Source organism: Myotis yumanensis, unplaced genomic scaffold (assembly GCF_028538775.1).
Source record: "Myotis yumanensis isolate MYYU_CA2020_CCGP unplaced genomic scaffold, mMyoYum1.0.hap1 SCAF_22, whole genome shotgun sequence".
In the NCBI taxonomy this organism is placed as follows: Eukaryota; Metazoa; Chordata; class Mammalia; order Chiroptera; family Vespertilionidae; genus Myotis; species Myotis yumanensis.
In genome coordinates this window covers 16,496,652-16,511,214 of record NW_027223773.1, presented here as the reverse complement: position 1 = coordinate 16,511,214, position 14,563 = coordinate 16,496,652, and positions in this window count along the sequence as shown.

Genomic DNA, 14,563 nt, shown 5'->3' with positions numbered 1-14,563 from the left:
AAAACAGCCTGGTTCTGGCATAAGAACAGACATATAGACCAATTAAATAGAACATAGACCCCAGAAATTGACCCAAGTCATTATGCTCAATTAATATTTGACAAAGGAGGCAAGATCATACAATGGAGTCAAGAGAGTCTCTTGAATAATGGTGTTCAGAAAATGGGACAGACACGTGCAAGCAAAATGAAACCAGACCAACTTACACCATACACAAGAAAAAACTCAAAATGGATAAAAGTCTTAAATGTAAGTCATGAAAACATAAAAATCATACAAGAAACCGTAGGCAGCATAATCTCAGACATCTCTAGTAGCAATATGTTTACAGATACATCTCCTAGGGCAAAAAAAATTAAGGAGAAAATAAACAAATGGGACTACATAAAAATAAAAAGCTACTGGAATGTATTCACGCCTATGTTCATAGCAGCACAATTTACAATAGTTAAGATCTGCAAATATCCCATGTGCCCATCTGTAGACGAGTGGTTAAAAAAGCAGTGGTACATTTATACCATGGAATACTATGCAGCAGTAACAAAGAAGAGACTCTTACCCTTTGAGACAGCATGAAGTGACCTGGAGAGTATCATGCTACATGAAATAAATCAGTCAGAGAAAGACAAGTATCACATAATCTCACTCATATGTGGAATCTAAGTAACAAAATAAACTGATGAATGGAGTGGATCCAGAATCATGGAAGCATGGAACAGGCTTCGGAATCTCAGAGGGAAAGCAGGGGAGGGTGGGTGGGTGGGAAGAGATCAATAAAAACTTGAATGCATATATACATAATCCATGGACACAGACAATAGGATGGTGAAGTCTTGAGGCAGGCTAGAAGGGGTCAATTGGGAATTAGATGGGACATGTGTAATAATTTCAACAATAAAGATATAATTTATAAAAAAGAAAAAAGAATAAGAATTAGGACCCTCAGACTTCCACTGAGCCTGGTCCCTATGTCATCCATCTTCTCTCAGGTGGGGTCAAGGTGTCAGCTATGAAATACTCTGCCTCATGAATATGCAAAAGAGAGGGAGTAGACTAGGTTAAATTGGATAAATCTGTGCCCTGGGGGCATCACCCACAGCCACACCTTCCCCTACAGAAGTGCTCACAGCACAGTCCCTCAGCATGGACTGGAGCTGGAGAACCCTCCTCCTGGTGGCCATGGCTACAGGTAAGGGGCTCCCCAGTCCCTGGGTTAAGGAGCGGATCAGGGAGGATCAAGGGGGATTTCCACACACTCCTGTCTCCTCTCCACAGGTGTCCACTCCCAGGTGCAGCTGGTGCAGTCTGGGGCTGAGGTGAGGAAGCCTGGGGCCTCCGTGAAGGTCTCCTGCAAGGCTTCTGGATACACCTTCACCAGCTACTACATGCACTGGGTGCGACAGGCCCCAGGACAGGAGCTTGAGTGGGTGGGGTGGGTTTACCCTAACAATGGAAACACAAAATATGCACAGAAGTTCCAAGGCAGAGTCTCCATGTCCAGAGACACGTCCACGAGCACAGCCTACATGGAGCTGAGCAGCCTGAGAGCCGAGGACACTGCCATGTATTACTGTGCAAGGGACACACAGTGAGGGGAATTCAGTGTGAGCCAGACACAAACCTCCCTGAGGGAGAAAGCAGGGCTGGGCTGCAGGGGACGCTCGGGACACCAGGGGGTGCTCAGGACCCACAGCACAGAGAGCAGCCCCTGGAGAAGGGGCAGAGGAAGGTGGGGAGGAAAGGGGCTTCCTGTTGGGCACATGGATTTCCTCTCAAGCTCTCAGCTGCTTCCAGGGATGGCTCTTCCTTCTCATATTCTCACTGCAGACATTTCATTCTCAATGAAGAAGGGACATTGTCTGTTTGCAGGAGACATGTCAGCAGCGACTTGGACTCTACGTCACCAAGTCTTTGCATTTTCTATTTCTCTTTCTCTGCAAGGAGACCATTCTCAGTGCTCTCCTTGTCCTCGGTTTTGGAAACCTTCCCACCAAAAGAGACCCCAGCGAAGCCCAGGCCCCTGTGTGCTGAGCTCAGGCTCCCTGTCCCACAGACCCACCTGTCCCCATGTTTCCCTCTGACAGGCCCACCTGGGCCACAGCAGTGAGGATCCTCCCCCAGAACCTCCCTCCACAGCTCTCCGTCCTCCCTATCTCACGCTTCCCTCCTGGTCCTCATTCACTTGGGTGGGTGAGCAAACCCACCCCAGCGTCTGGTTTCAATGATTTCATTTTAGTCTGATTTGTTTGTTTCCCTCTGAAGGGGACCCTTGTGGTTACTGATATCTCCCAGCAGATGAGTCAGGATAATCCCCATGTCAGCACAATTAGCTCCATCATCCCCACTTTAACCACGTCTGCAAAGTCCTTTCATATAAGGACACCCACAGGCTCCAGCAATGAGAACCCAGATATTCCTGAGGTCAGGGTCCAGCCATCACAGTTCCCTGAGAGTCAGGGCCTCCACTGCCCCTCAGGAACCTGGGATGAGATTCCTTCCTGGGAACTGGGAGTTGTGTGCATGAGAGTGGAGTGAGCATATGTGTGTGCACATGTTAATTTGTCTAGAATTCAGCCATGACACCTGTCTGTCTGGGGTGCATGATACAGTAGTTTGGCCCTCACCTGGAACCTGCAACTTGGGTTAAATTTTAAGTCAATGCTTCCCTATCTGAATGACTGCAGATGTTATGTGTGGCTATTTCAGGAAAAAGGGAGACAAACTGAACTGAGAAAACAATGAGGAAATCACCACACAATGAAGGGACAATCCTGGAGCTGTGCCTGCTCAGATGTGGTGAATTCCCATTCATGGTAATTCATCTTCCTCCTCAGGGTGGCTTTTCCCGTGTTGCACATGGGTCCATCCAGTGAATGGGCCTCCAGTCCCAGGGGAGGCCCATCATGTACTGACCGGTGACAGCACTGCCAAGGGCCACATGCAGATGTGAGTAGGGACTTGAGAGGGAGCAGATGGTGCTTCTGAAATGAGCTGCTGATGAAGCAGGAAAGCCCAACATGCACTCCTGCTCCCCAGTTAGAACCATATAACATATCCTCATGGACACAGACCCTGATGGTGAATAGAAGGCAGAACCCATAAGGGTGACCAGGTTTCTATCAGTGATATGCATCAAGACCTTACATAATTAAATTTCCAAAACTTAAACTTCATTGCTCCCCAATTGTTATCAGCAATGTCACCTAAACAGATCTGGTCATGATGGAGATTCTTTTATGTTCTAATGTTTGAAACTGGATTGACAACAAAGTCTAGAGAATAAATACCACAAATGAGGCAGTGCAGCTGCTACACGTCCAGCACCAAACTCCCCTGAAGGAATAGGACCCAGGAGCTTGGTCTGTGTCTCTATAGCTCATGCTTCTGGCTCCCAGGGACCAACACAGATGCTCCTCTCTCCCCCAACACTTGGTCTACTGGCTCTACGCTCACACTCCAGTTTTAGTTTCTCCTATGAACACTTTGTAGGGGAAATAGTGTCAGATGGAATTTTCCGTCTCCTGAACATGAACCTCCTGTACTTTTACTTCTTTCTCAGGTTGTGAGAGTTGCATTCTCTTGGTTTTACTACTGGTGACTGTCAAAAGCATCTCTCATTGTAAAACTCTTCTTTGTCTTTTTATGAAAATTTCTCTCCTGGGTCTTTGTACAGGTCTCCTGGAGCCTTTGGGTCCACTGGGGAGAGCACAGGCCCAGATGTGTTGAGTAATTCCTCACACACAGCACTCTTGGACATGTCACACTCTGGGACTATGTCCTTTATGTCATAATCCAACCCCAAAGCTGCCTATATAGGAGGTGGACATGCAAATCAGGCCCCCTCTACTCATAAAACCAGCCCAGCCCTGATCCCACAGCTCTGGGATCCCCAAGTGTTCCCATTCCCTGATCAGGTCTGAGCACAGACCACACACCATGGGGTTTGGGCTCAGCTGGGTTTTTCTTGTTGCTATTTTAAGAGGTAATTTATGGAGAATGATAAACACTGAGTATTGTGAGTGGATATGAGTGAGGGTAACAGTAGATGTGTGAGAGTTTCATGACCAGGATGTCTTTGTCTTTGCAGGTGTCCAGTGTGAGGTGCAGCTGGTAGAGTCTGGAGGAGGCTTGGTCCAGCCTGAAGGGTCTCTGAGACTCTCCTGTGCAGCCTCTGGATTCACCTTCAGTAGCTATGATATGCACTGGATCCGCCAGGCTCCAGGGAAGGGGTTGGAGTGGGTGGCACATATATGGACTGATGGAAGTCAGAAATACTACGCAGAATCTGTGAAGGGCCGCTTCACCATCTCCAGAGACAATGCCAAGAACATGGCGTATCTGCAAATGAACAGCCTGAGAGTCCAGGACATGGCCGTGTATTACTGTGCTAGGAACACAGTGAGGGGAAGTCAGTGTGAGCCCAGACATAAAGCTCCCTGAGGGAGAGGCTGTGACCACCAGGAGGCAAACAGGACACACAGACTTTGTGTTGCAGCCCCAGGAGCAGTTGCAGGTGGTGTTTATGGCAGTTTCCTCTGAGCGTTCTGGGTTTCCTCTCCACATAACAGTTTATCCAGGAGCCTCTCTATTTTTTTTATTCTTTTTATAAAAAAATATTATAATAAGTATTACAAATGGTATTACATATGTGTCCTTCCCCCCCTGCCCTTGACAATCCCCTGCCCTCCCTTACCCCCCAGTGTCTTATGTCCGCTAGTTATACTTATATGCATGCATACAAGCAGGAGCCTCTCTAGACCTAAGCCTCTGTGACTACCACTGATGGCTCTGTGTCTCAGCAGTTTTGTTATATTAGTAGGAACACTCTCACATGCAGCACAGGTGAAGTTTTATGTTTGCAGGAAGAGAAATGCAGAGGGTGAGGACGCAAGGTGGTTTTGATGTAGGTGGATTTTACTCTCACCTCCTCCCAGAACCAACTGGAAATTATAACTAAAATGGGACTCAATAACCTTGAATTACCAACTAAAGGCTATCTGAAGAGGAGACATTTAACCAAGGAGCAGGGAGAAACCACCTGGAGACTGGAAGGAACGGGGGACACTCAAAAGAGGCTGGCCCCTCTCCCCTGGTTGTCAGGCCAAGGTGATAGAGGGATAGTTCAGCTGCAGAGCTTTACCCTGAGAGGTGTGAAGCCCAGACCAAGACCAGGCCCCTGACTGGAGTTCCAGAGACTTGAATAGGCAACAACATTGCACCCAGCTGTGATATGCAAGGAGGTTTCTGTCTGCCAAGAAGAAGCAAAACCTGCTGGAGACAAAGCCAGCACATTAAAGGATAAGGAGCAAAATGTGTGTTAGCAGCCACTCCTGATGTGCTCCAAGGGAAGGAGAGTGGTCAGAAGGCACCTGCCTGAGGAGAGTCAGGATGGGTTGCTTTGGGGAGGGACCTGGGGAAGAGCCTCCAGGACACTTCACTGGGCCCTCCTCCATTCCTCAGCAGCCATCTTTCTTGCGAGGAGCTATCCCCACCCAATGGCATCAGCCTGGAGAAAGCAATTCCCCCAGTTCTGGAACCCTGTCACCCCACCCTGCATTCTAGGCCCTGCTGAGGAGTCAGGGGCATAGGCCTGGTGTAGACGTCTGGGCATCTGATGAGGTGTCAGAGACTGGCTTTGCTGAGGCCATTGACCCACTTTCTCATGAACCTCACTGGTGCCTACTCCTCACAGGAGATCTGAGAAAAATGCTCTTTTGGGCTCTGGGAGACCCAAACTCTGGTCTGCATAAACCCCAAATGCCTGACCACCACAGGTTCCAAGGTATCAAGTTCAGGAAAAAATCTTGGACAGACTCAGACAAGTGGCTCTGGAGTAGGGGAACACACCCACCATCTTCCTTGAAGTCTGATCAGTACTTCCTAGAACCCCATCCTCTTGATTCCACCAGAGGCTCTTTAAGAGACTGAGCCTTTCCAGGTACCAAGGTTAACAGCCAGTCAGCAGGTGGATGCAGGAAAAGGAGGATCCAGGGGTGCCTTGGGACATTTGCTGACCCCCACCCTGGGCTCTGTGGTGGTAAACACCAGGCTTGGAGCTCAGCTTGTTTCTTCTTATGTACAGCCAAGCCCAGCAGAGGCACCACAAACAGTGGGTCACTTAAATCTTCAAACTGGTTGCCAAGGGCTAGGTATAGACAACACTTAAGATTGGCCTTCGCCCTGACTGGTTTTGCTCAGTGGATAGAGCATCGGCCTGCAGACTCAAGGGTCCCAGGTTCGGTTCTAGTCAGGGGTATGTACCTTGGTTGCGGGCACATCCCCAGTGTGGGGCGTGCAGTAGGCAGCTGATCGGTGTTTCTCTCTCATCAGTGTTTCTGACTCTCTATCCCTCTCCCTTCCTCTCTGTAAAAAATCAATAAAATATATTTTAAAAAATAAAAAAGTTTGGCCTTCAGCAGAGAACCTCCCAGGAGGCCCTAAACCAGCACACCCTCTGGCCATCTTCAGACAACATTGGAGCAGCATCCAACAACCCTCACACACAGCATATCCAAAGGGAGATCACAGCAGGTACAACATACTCTGTTGAGGTGAATGCCAATGTTTTTAATTCTTTTCATTATATTTTGTTTTTCATTTTTTCCTACTGGCTTTTATATTTCTTACTAGAGGCCCGGTGCATGCATGAAAATTCATGCACTGGTGTTGGGCTTTGTATGCCCTGCCTGGCCCCTCTCATAGTCCAAGAGCTTTCAGGGGCAGGAAACGACCTTGCGATCATGGGAAGGCGATGACCCCCCATCACATCTCTGTTGCTGCTACTGCCAGCAGCAGAAGCCTTGGCTAGCCCTGGTTACCTGAGCCTCAGATTGCCCTGGGAAGATGGGCAAGCACTCTCCTAAGATTGCCTGTGCCCCAGGCTGGGAGCCGGCTTGGCCTTGCCATGCGCCTGCCACCCCAGCAGGGCTGTGGGGACTGGGTGCAGCCATCTTGTGTCTGTGGGTGCTTCCACCTTTGAGGATGTGAAGTAAATTAGCACATTCCCTCCTTATTGGTTGTGGATGCTGCCATCTTTGTGATAGCATGAGGGTCAATTAGCATATTTCCTCTTTATTAGATAGGATTTTTCTCTTTTCTTACTCTATTATTTCCCATTTACATTCCTTATTCCTTACTCTTCCTTCTTTCCTTTCATATTTTTGCTATTCTTTTTCTTCTTTCCTTCTTCTTTTTTTATTTTTCTTTTGTGTTTGTTTTTATTCATGGTGGTGATGGTGTTTTATTCTTATATTTGCATGGTATTGTATTGTATTAGGTTGTCAACATCTGTATATCAATTTCATGATGTGGTCTGGTTTGAGCCTCACAGTCAGCCAGTCTGAAGGTCAATACCAGCCATGAATGGACAAGAGAAATCAAGACCCAATTACCAAAAGAGGGCCCCCATAACCCACAATATGGACATTCCAGAGCATCAGGCTCAAGACATCAAGGAGACTGCACCAATGGGGCTCACGGGACACCTACTACCTAAGGCCTCCCCACAAAGACTGGGAGTCATAGCAGTTCTATCTGATACATAGAAAGAAACTCAAAGAGACAGGCATATTGGGGATACAAAGAAACAGGCCCCAGAACAAACAAGAGGAATCTCCAGAAAATGAGCTAAATCAAATGGAGGCAAGCAATTTCTCAGATATAGAGTTCTAAGTAGTGGTTATAAGGATGCTCAATGAACTCATTGGGAACTACAATGGCATGAAAAATTACATAGACTCTGAAGAAGAGCCAGTTTGAAATGAAGAATACCATATCTGCCATCAAGAATACACTGGAAGGAATTAAAAGTAGGTTGGATGAAGCAGGTGATCAAAACAATGATTTTGGAGAAAAAGTAGTGGGAGAGGACATTCAGAGAAGAAAAACATAATGAAAAAGAATGAGGGTAGTTTTGGGAAAATTTGGGACAACATGGAATGAAACAACTTCTGCATCATCGTGGTATCAGAAAGAGGAGACACCAAGCAAGTGATCAAGAACCTATTTCATGAAATAATAACTGAAACTTTCCCTAAACTGGTGAAGGAAAAAAACACACAAGTACAGGAATCACAGAGAATCCTAAATAAGATGAACCCAAAAAGGCCCACATCAAGACACAGGATCATTTAAATCAAAAATATTAAATATAAAGAGAGAATCTTAAAGGCAGCAAGAGAAAGGTAGTTAATTAACTACAGGGAAGCTCCCATAAGAATGTCAGCTGATTTATCAACAGAAATATTTCAGGCCAGAAAAGATTGGCAAGAAATATTCAAAGTGATGAAAAGCAAGAACCTACAACCAAGACTACTTTACCCAGCAAGGCTTTAAAATTGAAAGCAAAACAAAGAGTTTCCCAAACAAGAAAAAGCTAAAGGAGTTTGTTACTATCAAACCAGTATTACAAGAAATGTTATGAATCTGCTAGAAAAAAAGGAGGAGGAGTAGGAGGAGGAGAAAAAGAAGGGAAAATACAGAGGTGAAAATATAAAATGGCAATAAATATGTACCAATCAATCATCACTTTAAATGTAAATGGAGTAAATGCTGCAATCAAAAGACATAGGGTAGCTGATTGGATAAGAAAGCAAAACTCACATATATGATGCCCACAATTGATATACTCCAGAATGAAAGATACACACAGAGAAAAGTAAAGGGATGAAAAAATAAATTTCATACAAATGGATATGAAAAAACACCTGGGATATCAATACATCTGATGAAATAGACTTTGAAACAAAGACTACAGTAAGAGACAAAGAAAGAGACTACAGAATAATAAAAGGAGCAATCCAACAAGAGGCTGTAACTCTGGTAAACATTTATAAACCTAACAATGGAGGACTTAAATATATAAAGAAAATCTTGAGCCCGGCTGTGTGGCTCAGTGTTTCAGCACTACTGACCTATGAACCGGTGGTCAGAGCTGCATTGGCACTCAGGGCACAAGCCCAGGTTTCAGGCTCTATCCCCAGTAGGGTGTATGTAGTAGGCAGCAAATCAATGATTCTCTCTCATCATTGAAGTTTTATCTCTCTCTCCCTCTCCCTTCCTCTCTGAAATCAATAAAAATTCATTTTAAAAAAGCAAATCTTGAAGGACATATAGGGAGAGATCAACAGTACTATGTTCATAACAGGGCATTTAAACACCCCATTGACATCAGTGGATAGATTTTTCAGACAGAAAATCAACAGGAAAACACAGATCTTCAATTACAAACTAGAGCAGATGGGTTTAATTGAAATCTTCAGAGCATTCCATCCCAAATCAGCAGAATATACATTATTTCCATGTGCACATGAAACGTTTTATAGGATATACAGCCTGTTAATACACAAAACAAATCTCAATAAGTTTAAGAAGATTGAAACCATATCAAGCATCTTCTCTGGTTATACTGGTATGAAATTACAAGTCACCACAAGGAAAATAAAAACAGAGAAACACATAACATCATTGATGCTAAGGAACATGTTACTGAACAATGAATGGGTTATCAGTGAGATTAAGGAAGAAATCAAAGTTACCTTAAAACAAATGAAAATGAAAGTATAACAACCCAAAATCTATGGGACAGCACAAGCAGTTTTATGAGGGAAATCTACACCATCACAAGCCCACCTAAGGAAATAGGAACAAAGATAAACAATCTAAAAAACTGAGATAAAAAGCCTGGAGTGAGTAGAAGAAAGGAAAGAATAAAGACTTTAGCAGAAATAAATAAAACACAGTCTAAATAAATTAATTAAACCAAGAATTGGATGTTTGAAAGGATAGACTAAATTGACAAACTTTTAAGCAGACATATCAAGAAATAAAGACAGGGCACACAAATAAATAAAATAAAAATGAAAGAGAAGTAACAACTGATAGATCCTCTCTAACTGCAACTGGTGGGTGGGGTATGACGTAACCTGCAGCCCAGAAATACCTGAGTGACTAACCATGTACCTTATATGGACTATACATTGGACCACCAATCCACACCTGCCAAATACCCTAAGCCTTGGTCCTATATGGACAATGCAGTAAGCCACCAATCAGTGTGCGCCGAGTACACTAAGCCCCCCACCCCTTCCCATTCCGCCCCTCAAAAGGCATGCCCACCCATGCACGTGCTGCTGTTCTCCCCTTGGGAGACAGCCCGGCAGGTGCTTCTCCTCTAATAAAGCCTGTAGTCCTGGTTTTTAGGCCTCCGTCTGATTTTTCATTTTGGTGCCGAAACCCAGGAGAAGTGAACGGGAGCGTGGACGATCTTCGAACCTAGGCCTGAGCTTCTGGCTCCTACTCTGGCTCTGCTCAGTGGCATGGTTCTGAGTTGATTGGCCCGCTCCGGACACCTCTCGAACCCTGCTGTACCAGGACACGTGGGGATCTCATCGCTTCCCTTCCACCGGTAGGCTTCAGGGACTTTCCCAACCCCCCCCCCCCCCGACTTTTTTTTTTTTTTTGCTAGCTCCCTGTGACCTGGAGGGGCATTAGGGCCTACAGAGTTTCCCGTCTACTCGGCTACACATTTCGTGCATTCTACGAAAGCTCAAGTACCTGGCCGGGAATTCTCTTCTACTCCGCAGGAAAGGTCTCGGGGTGACGACCTTGGAACCTTTTCTTGTCTCTCTCTCGCTACAGGTTGGCTGAGGGAAAAGGAGGATGTTCCTTGTTCCCTCCCCAACTTCTCTCGCCCTTCCCTCCGGTCATAGGGACCTCTTGGTCCAAACCCCCTCGAAACACACCCTTAGGGTGTCTCCTCGCCAATCTCTCGACCCTTGGTCTTTCTGGCTACATCAAACCAAAGAAGCTAGATTTTTTTGTGGTTTTTTTTTTCTGTAACACTGCCTGGCCACAATATAAACTTGACAATGGCTCTCAGTGGCCTGAAAACGGCACTTTCGATTCCAATATCCTCAGAGACCTAGATAATTTTTGCCACCGGACAGGGAAAGCTTTCGAAATCCCTACAAATAGGCTTTATTTCCCCTCCGCTCTCACTCCTTGCTTTACTCCTCATGTTCCACTCATCAGATTCTCCTCGCAAAGTCCTCTTTGCCCTCTCAAACTGATTTTCAGCTCCTTTCTCTGTCTTCTGACCCTTACAACCCTGCGTAGAAACCTGCATCCCACGCTCTCTGAGACCTCTAACTACCAGCCTTCCCCTGTGCACTCTCTGCCTAATCTCCGCCCCCATGACCACCAGCAATGGAATTCAGGTGGCTGGCCAGTTCCCTTTGCTCAAAAGTCGCAGGGGGGAGGGTATTACCTGGGTAACCATTCCCCTCTCAGTCTCTGATCTTTCTCAAATAGAAAAACACTTCAGATTTTTCTCTTCAGATCCTCCTAACCAGCAGCCACCTTCTCCCCAATCCCTGGAAGCCCAAATCCTGAGAACGTGAGCTCCAAAACAACCTTCCCCATCTAATACTCATTTTCAGGTCACCCACAGACTGCCTTCCTCAACAGCCTCTTCTATTCCCGAGTCCATTCTACCCGAGGAAGGCAGCAGGAACTGAGGGCATAGTCTGAGTAAATGTTCCATTCTCTATGTCAAGCCTCACACAGATTGAGAGGGATCTCAGGCTTCTTTTTCCACTGACCTGACCACCTTTACTTCCCCCGACATGCGCAACAAACTTCCACAAACCCCTCAAGAAGACCTCATTAACTTTTAATGTCTTTAATAATAGAGATGAGGAAACCCATATCCAAAATCAAAGAAGAGATCAGGCCAAGGCTAAGGCCCATTAGGAGGCCTTTCAGCTCCTAGCCACCGCTCTTATTAACCCCAAACGACGTGCCAGTCCTCCAACCTCGGGTAAGTGAGGGGCTAAGCCTCCTCCGGGCCCATGCCTCAAAAGCAGCAAGAAAAGACTGTGAGCCAAGTCCTCCTCAAACCTGAGACCCCCGCCTGGGCCCTGCCCAAGGTGAGGGAGGAAAGGCCACTGGAAATCAGACTGTAGTCCAGCCCTCCAGGTCAGGCCTCAGCCTGTCCAGCGAAGCCACCCTCTGAATCCGGTTTGGAGCTCCCGACCTCCTGGGACTGGCCACCGAAGAAGCTGCCCAGGCCCTGACAGGGCCCCACAGACTTACACCACCAGGACAGAGACTCAGGTAAGGACTGTGGCAACAGGTAAGCCGATCTCCTTTTTAATTGACACTCGGGCCACTTATTGTCCCTCTCTGAATTCGCTGGGACCCTTGTCCAGTCCTTAGTCTCTATTATGGGGGTTGACGGATTAGTCTCACAACCATTAGCCACCTCACCTCTACACTGCATCTTACTAAATTCCCCCATTCACTTTTTTTTCATTCTTCCTCGGTGCCCAGCCAGGGCTACCATGTATTCCCTCATAAAGCCCAGTTGTCCCAAACCACAGTCACCTACCTCAATTTCACTGTCTCACTCCACAAGGCTGCGCCATTCCTGGGACTGTAAATGCCTTATCTTATCTCCTCTGTGACTGTCCCCTCATCTGAAAAAGAAATCTTTCTCATGCTCACTGGGTACTCTCGCCTCTGGGTTCACAACTGTAGTCTTCTTGCAAAGCTTCTCTATGACATGGCATGGCAAAGGGACCCCCTCACTGAGCCTTTAGATCCCAAGGCCAACATCCTCACCCCTTTAATGCTCTGAAAACTACTCTGACCTCAGCGTCTTCTCACCCCTCTTCCCTCACCCACTCCACCCTTCCCAAAAAACAACTACCTTTACTGGGCAGGTTTACTCAACAGCCCGGCTACTATCAGAAACTGAGATCCTTATCTCTAGGAAAAATGCAGCAGTTTTAAAATCCAAGTGGCTAGAAGCCTGGGAGCAGGCTGTGGAGCCTGCTCCCTCCTCCTCCTGCATTTTCTCCAGCCTCATATACCTATACATAATTTTCCAAAGTCTTTATTAACTTAAAGACTTTGGAGCATTGCTGGGCTACATGTTTTAATTCGCCTTCTTTTAGTATGTATACTTTCTTGAAAGTAAGAGAAATACTTAATGGAAGGTCTGAGGCATGGTTATGCATTTTTGAAGAACATAGAAAGAAGGTTTGAAGGCTAATTTGAAAGTGTGAAATTACTGAAGGTTGAGTATGTGATGAGAAGGAAAAGAGAAATGTTGAAAGAAAGAAAGAAAGAAAGAAAGAAAGAAAGAAAGAAAGAAAGAAAGAAAGAAAGAAAGAAAGAAATTCTAAGTTAACTATTTACAAGAATTGTAAAAGGGCCATTTTACTCTGAGCAAGAAAGAGGTTTCAGTCTTCAAGCCTGGCAGGACAAGGTTGCTAGATACTTCTTTAGCTAAACCAGAATATTCAGAAAAACAGCAAGGATTAAGGTTCAGTAAAAATAAGAAGTTAAGCCAGCACAGTGTCTTACTTCTTATCCAATCATCCAGGTCCCCAACTACCACTGCTCCTTTCCTTCCTATTTGCTTTTCCCTTGGATAACAGCCCATTCTAACATTCCCTCTCACTTTCACTGCAATACCTACCTCTCAGGCTCACCAAATGCCTCCCACCATCCCTGAAGAAGACTCAGTGGCACCATTCAGGGCCTGATGGCTCCTCACTCCTCACAGGCTCTTACCTGGCAAGGGACCCTCCGACTTTTTACTCTGGAAGAAGCTCAGGTTTTTAATATTTTCAGATGAAACGGACTTGGGATGTTGAGGGAGTCATCAATTCTACTATAATTGTCTTTATTAACCCCAACCTATCCCTCCCTCACTAAAGGACATTCTCTCTCGCCCTGCAGACCCTGAACCTACTCCCTTGCCCACCCTCATCAATACAACTTTCCATCTACTCTCTAACATCAATCCCTCCTTCTCTACATCCTGCTGGATTTGTCTGTCACTGGCTCAAACCCTCTTCATAGCCACTCCAATCCCAACCTATTGGACCACTAACTTAACTCTTTCCTATACCAGACCTCAATGCACCCTATACAACATCTCTCTCTTTAATACAGAAAACACTACCTGTTTAACAAATACCTCTCAAACACTACCTCAACTACTCCTACACCTTACTACTGTGCACAATCTATAAATTTACCCCCTCCCTTAGCCTGTCCTCCACTGAGTATTTTTCTCCTCTGTGGGACTACAGCCTGCACCTGTGTCCCCCAGGACCTGTCACACTTGCTCTGCCTTTATGTCTTCCTAACCCCCAATCTTTCTACTTTGTAAATGAATCAGGAATTGTCAAAGATCACATTAAATCCCTCTGGGACAGGATTGACCAAAGACAATGTAACCAGCTAGAAGGGGGATATGCCATCTTTGGCTCACTTATATCATGGCTCCTCCCACTATTAGGCCCACTGGTGTTTATTCTTTTAATCTTGCTCTTTGGCCCCTGTCTCATGCACTGTTTTACTACTTTTTTTGCAGAACAGAATGCAGGCGTTCGCCAACCAGAAGGTGGGAGAAATCTATCTGGCCTTGAATTCAGAACCTAGAGACACCTATGTCACCGGAATCTTTGAGACCCCGGGTAGATGCCCCTGACGACGTCCCCTCTCAGCGGGAAGTAGCTACGGAAGACAGACGTTTGCCCCCTGACCTTGC